This window comes from Mastomys coucha, unplaced genomic scaffold, assembly GCF_008632895.1.
Source record: "Mastomys coucha isolate ucsf_1 unplaced genomic scaffold, UCSF_Mcou_1 pScaffold9, whole genome shotgun sequence".
In the NCBI taxonomy this organism is placed as follows: domain Eukaryota; kingdom Metazoa; phylum Chordata; class Mammalia; order Rodentia; family Muridae; genus Mastomys; species Mastomys coucha.
In genome coordinates, this window is record NW_022196915.1 from 22,412,318 (window position 1) to 22,418,317 (window position 6,000).

General features: G+C 36.9%; 1 long non-coding RNA gene across 4 annotated transcripts in view; it reads right to left on the minus strand.

The window, feature by feature from the left end:
- LOC116084496 overlaps positions 1-6,000 on the minus strand; it is an 82,780-nt gene that overhangs the window by 49,102 nt on the left and 27,678 nt on the right. Inside the window, exon 1 of one of the 4 annotated variants that reach the window (XR_004116133.1) lies at positions 3,390-3,514. The exons of the other annotated variants lie outside the window; for them this stretch is intronic. This is a non-coding gene — a long non-coding RNA (uncharacterized LOC116084496). Of the gene's footprint in view, positions 1-3,389; positions 3,515-6,000 lie in introns of those variants that run through there. 4 annotated transcript variants of the gene reach the window in all.

The window sequence follows — 6,000 nt, forward strand, 5'->3', positions numbered from 1 at the left end:
ATTGCCACTCCCTGGTAACCAAGTATTCAAATCTATGAGCCTATAGAAGCCACTCTTATTTAGACTACCACATATTTTTATTTTCACGATTTTTTTTTGCCACTTAAATACTTTATTTATTTAGTTTCTGAGAATATCATGTATAAGTTTTGTATTTACATAATTTTCTTCTACCCCACCCCTCCAATTTCTCCATACACATACAGACACATACACATAAGCTGCACTCATTAGAGTACAAGAATATAGATTTTGTCTGTGTGTGTGTGTGTGTGTGTGTGTGTGTGTGTGTGTGTGTGTGTGTGTTTCATTGCGATGATAAGACACCATGAGCAGAAACAATTTGGGAAGGAAAGGGTTTATTTTAGTCTATAACTCCCAGGTTACACTCTATTGCTAAGGGAAGTTAGACCAAGAAATGTAATGGGGCAAAAACCTAAAGATAAGAGTTGATCCTGAGGCTATGGAAGAGTACTTCTTTTGTGTTTGCTCCCTTGTGGCCTACTCAGTTTTTTTTTTTTTTCTTATAGTACCCTAGACCACCAGGCCAGGGGTGGCACTACAAAGGGCTGGTCCTTCCCAAATCAATCACTAATTAAGGAAATGCACACACTACAGATTTGCCTACAGATCAATCTTATGGAGGCATCTTCTTAATGTCCATCTTTCTTAAGTCCATCTTTTCCAAATGATTCTATCTTGTGTGTAGTTGGAATAAAACTAGCAAGTACAATATATATTCATAAATATAAAATGTTTACTTAATGTTGCTTATATGTATTTGTATTTAGATCTGACCACTTAGAATTAGATTTCCTCTCATAGGGATCATCTGTGGAGAAGTTCCCCTCTCTTCATCTAGGTATAAAAACTTGCAAGATTTTCCTCATTTTGGATGGCATATTGACTGATACTGTCTTTTTTTTATTTTGGCTCTTGTTTAGGAAATTATGTTGTTGAGATTTCATGAATGCAGCTTCCTTGCTGTGTCTACAAGACACTGTTTTATAGAAGTACTCCTGGTCTTCTCGTTCTTATTATCTTTTCACATTTTCTTATTTTTAAAGAGATTCTTAAGATACTGACATTATTTTACTGAGGTACAAAATAGAAACATCAGAGGTACTCATAGAAGTCAATTTAATGTTGGGAGAGACAAATAATTGGCAATTAATTAACTCTAACCAGGGAAAGGATAAGTGGACTAATGTTAGTGACCAAACCAGTATTTCTGATTCCTTTGATCATCAGATTCATCTAACAATATTTGGGTTGAATTTTTAAGAGAGAAAGAATTTTAACACACTGGATGTTCTTGAAGACTCTGAAAATAGATGGGAAGAATGCCAGTCTGTGTCTAGAGGCCCTGGTACATGACTCCCTACTTGGTGTTTCATAGATTACAACATGCTATAACACAACCTCATGAATTAGTCTAAGGTTGTTCCTGAGAATATAAAAGTAAGGGCTATTTTACTGTAACTCAGCTTGATCCCAGCAGAAGCTAGGTAGAACAGAAATTTGGCCAAATGTTGCAAGGTTCAACTATAATGTCACTCTACAACTGGGCTTATAATGTAGGAATCAAGAGTCTACTGAACCTAATGTAAGGTCATTATGGCTCTGTACCAGGATGTTGACCATACAAAGAAAATCCTAAAGGAAAACTCCAAAGTGTTTTAGATGCTCTCTGCATCTATCCAAACCCAACTTTCATACAGAAAACAACAGTAGATAGAAATTAGAGAAGGTAGGTCCTTCCACTCCACTGAGCTCCATCTACTTCCAAATTCTGCTACTTATCCCAAGTCACCAAAAACGAAGTAAACAAGTCTTGTGCAGCACCAAGTTACAGCTGCCTGACACCTGTCCATAACAGTCCCATTAAAAGAAATGACTGGACCCACAGTAAAAATCTGGATTTAAGATTCTCTTTTCAAACAGGGATCCTCCATAATACAAGGAAAAACTAGAAATCAATTTAATAGACTACCAGAACATCATTGGAAAACTATCACACACCAACTGGTCATATCTAAAATCAGACTACTAACTTGATTTTTTTCTGTATTCAAGTAAGCTTCCAAAACCCTAGATTCTCTGTGTCATAGTAGGCATTTCCCTTTCCAAAACCTTCCAAATAGGCAAAAGTATTCCCTTGTTCTAGACCTACATCTCCTTTTCTGCTGTTTTTGCCCTAAAGACTTATCCTATAACTTAATAATCAAAATAACAATCTTAAAACAGAATTTTCAATAATACAGAATTCTTAGACTTCATAAACTCTGCTGTTTGAATTTGCTTCTTGATGGCCACCAACAGAAATCTGAAGAAAGAAATCAACCTCTGACACAAACACATTATAGAACTAAAGGTACTTAATAAATAGACTGGAAGACAAATTAGATAGATAGATAGATAGATAGATAGATAGATAGATAGATAGATAGATAGATAAAATAGCAGCTTTATGCTAGCTTTATCCCCTGAAAGATAGACAGAGATAAAAAAATGTTTTATTTTGTTGATGTATTTATATAATGTATGTAGAGCATTTTTCCAATTAATTGTTTCCATATCATTCTATGTAAAGACAGCATGAAAGAGGAAAGTAAATCTGGAGTTTAAAATCTTTGGATAGGAAGAGTTTATCATTAAAATATATGTGCAAAACATGGTAAAATACTGGTAAAAACTGAAATGTTTCTGTCTAAATAGTGAATAAAATACAATTTCTCATCAAAATAGAAACAGGAATTATTACTATCTTTTGTATGTCTAGAATAGCTATAATACCACACTATCAGTAGCTTACATAACTAAAAACCTAAATACTATCTCATATCTGAAGAAAGATTCACTGAGTCAAAATAACTCATAATATATAAGAAAAGCATGAGGTCATGGCATGCTGGGTTAAGAAGGTGACATTATTGGTGTGAATATTAGAAAATAAAATGTGATTTATCACATAACAGAATAAGGAAGAAAAAGTATGTGATTATTGCAATAGATACAATGATGTTGATGAGATTTAACACCTGTTTATTTTTGATTTCTTTGTAAACTAGGAATAGAAGAGTGTTGTGTTGATCTGGTTAAAATAATCCAGAAAGAGCACATCATTTCACATATACATGAAGGAGGATGGAGGCAATAAACAATAACAATATATGGCATTGCAGTATTACCTAATACATAATAGTATTAAATAGCAAAAAAGGTACAGTAGGACAAAGAAATACCAAGTAATCACATTCAAATATACTCATATAGCATTTCTGATTCCAGTAAATTCCAGAACTAAAACATAATAAGTATCTTAGGTAAAGGGACAACATAACCAAGACAATTCTTACAAGGACAGCATTTAATTGGGACTGGCTTACAGGTTCAGAAGTTCAGTCCATTATCATCAAGGCCAGAGCTAGGCAGCATCCAGGCAGGCATGGTGTAAGAAGAGCTGAGAGTTTTACAGCGTTGTCTGAAGGTTGATAGGAGAAAACTGGCTGCTGGGCAGCTAGGACAAAGGTATTAAAACCCATAATGACACAACTACTCCAACAAGGTCACACCTTCATATAGAGCCACTCCATGGGCCAAGCATATATAAGCCATTGCAGTAAGACAGAGGAATTTTCTATAAAATATGTTGTGTCCATTGGGCATCAAAATGGATAAAATGAAACTTAACCACTATCTTGCATCTAATAGTAAAATATATTTTAGAGGACAATGATATTTATGTAACTTCTAACAATAAGTCGTCTAGAAGATTAATATATAAACATGCTCATTCATTAGTGTAAAAGGAGACTTAACATTGGAAGAAGTATTAAAAATATAAATTTTGAAAAATTCTACTTCTTTAATATTAAATATTTATTTCTAAACTTTTGAATTCTTTAGAGATTAAAATTGCTACAAAATATCAGAAGGTGTTTGCAGCTCATATAAAAATATAATTGTGTGCTTAGTCTTGTCTACTTGGCTGGATCTGCAATCAAGAAAAGTAAGCTGCTGGGCATACCTATGAGGGATTTTCTACATATGTATTGTTTGAAGTGTGATGACCTACCCTAAATGTGGGCCATATCTATGTAAATACTGATAAAAGGAATTCAAGAAAAAAAATTACTTCCTTCACTCACCCTGCAATGAATGTTCATCTAATCTCAGCTGCTATTGTTTTTGTTTGCTGAGAACAGAACCCAACTTTTTTTGCATTCCAACGTAAACTGAAGAATATCAGCCTTCTAGGAATCCTCCCCACCTTCAGTGGCAAGGTGGAACTGTTGGAACCAGCCTTATGGATTGAACAGCCACTGGCTTTGGGGCTCTTGTAATGTTAAGGCAGCTGCTGTTGGACTATATGCACTACATCAGTAAATCCAATCTTATCAGTCTCATTGTAATACATATTCAATTTTTCGGTTCTGTTCTTTTAAAGGAATGGTTCTCAACCTTCCTAATGATACAGTTCCTCATATTGTGGTAACCCACAACCATAAAATAATTTTATTGCTACTGAAGGGTAGAAGAAAAGATCATTTAGTAGAAATATATAGTGTATAAGCTTTTATTTAAAGGGCATAGAAAATTTTCTCTGAAACAAGCCAAGAATGTAGGCCAGCTAATTCCAGGAACCACAAAGGCAGGATGTAAGACATCTAGGTGGTTCCAGGGAGTGGCCAACCACAAAGTGAATGACAATTATGATGATAAAACCACATTCTTGAGAATAATGAGTATGCAGGATATTTTCCTCATGAACCTGACTAAATCATGGGTTGGGTTCCTCTGAAATTTTCCACTGTTTTTATGTTATGTTTCCTTGATTACCCCCTCAGTCCCCCTGGTTTGTATATTTTTCCATTAAATACCCTACACTTCTTGTACTCTGGGTCGAGCTCCTCTGCCCCCCATGGGTTACAAGCTTGACCTCAGTGCACTGGCCTACCCCCGAATAAACCTCATGCAGTTTGCATCAAGATCGGTCTCTTGTGAGTCTTTGGGTGGCCGTGTTCTCCCATGACTTGAGAGAGGGTCTCCTCTCACAGGGGTCTTTCACTACTTCAAACCTGTAATTTTACAATTGTTATGAATCATAGTAGATATCTGATTGTGGGATATCTTATATGTAATCCAACAGCTTGCAAGACCCGCAGCTTGGAGAATTAGGTAGAGCTTTGAGAATATTGTAGGAGAGGTAGAGGAAGTATTATAGAAGGTAGAGGGGTAAAGGACAGCACACACACACATGCACACACACACACACACACACACACACACACACACACAAAGATTCAGTCAACCTGATCCCATAGTATACAGGGACTGAACTGTCAACCGGGGAGATTGCATGGGAACCAAAGAGCTTACATTGTACTGACCTAGGCCCTCAGCATGTGTGCAACAGTTGTGTAGCTTCACCTTCATGTGAACTCTTAACAATGGGAGCAGGGGCTGTCTCTGACTCTGTTGCCTGCCAATGGGACCCTCTTCTCCCACTGGGTTCCATCTTCTAGCCTTAAAAGAAGAGGAGGTTCCTCAGGACACAGGAACTGAGGAGATGCACAGGACAGCAGCCTTCTGTGTTTCTGTCTGTGCCCAGGGGTGATCCTGTGCCACAGATATGCACACACAAATACCTCCAGGGGAAACTGGTCTCCCAGGAGTGCAGACAAACCTGTGGGAGCAGGTAAGACCACCACATCTCTTCAAACTCCTGGCCTAAGAGCAACACTCCAAGATCCATCAGAACACAGGAACCAAGGATCATATCAGATCCCAGTTCTCCCACCACAGTGAGCCCTGGTTACCACAACACACTACAAAAGCAAGACTCTGATTTAAAATCACATCTCATGATGATGAGAGAGGACTTTAAAAAGGACACCAATAACTCCCTTAAAGAAATACAAGAGAACATTTGTGGGAGCCCTGCTGATTTCTCGGAGAGGTCTCAACCGACACCAGAGACAACACCTCAACTCGACT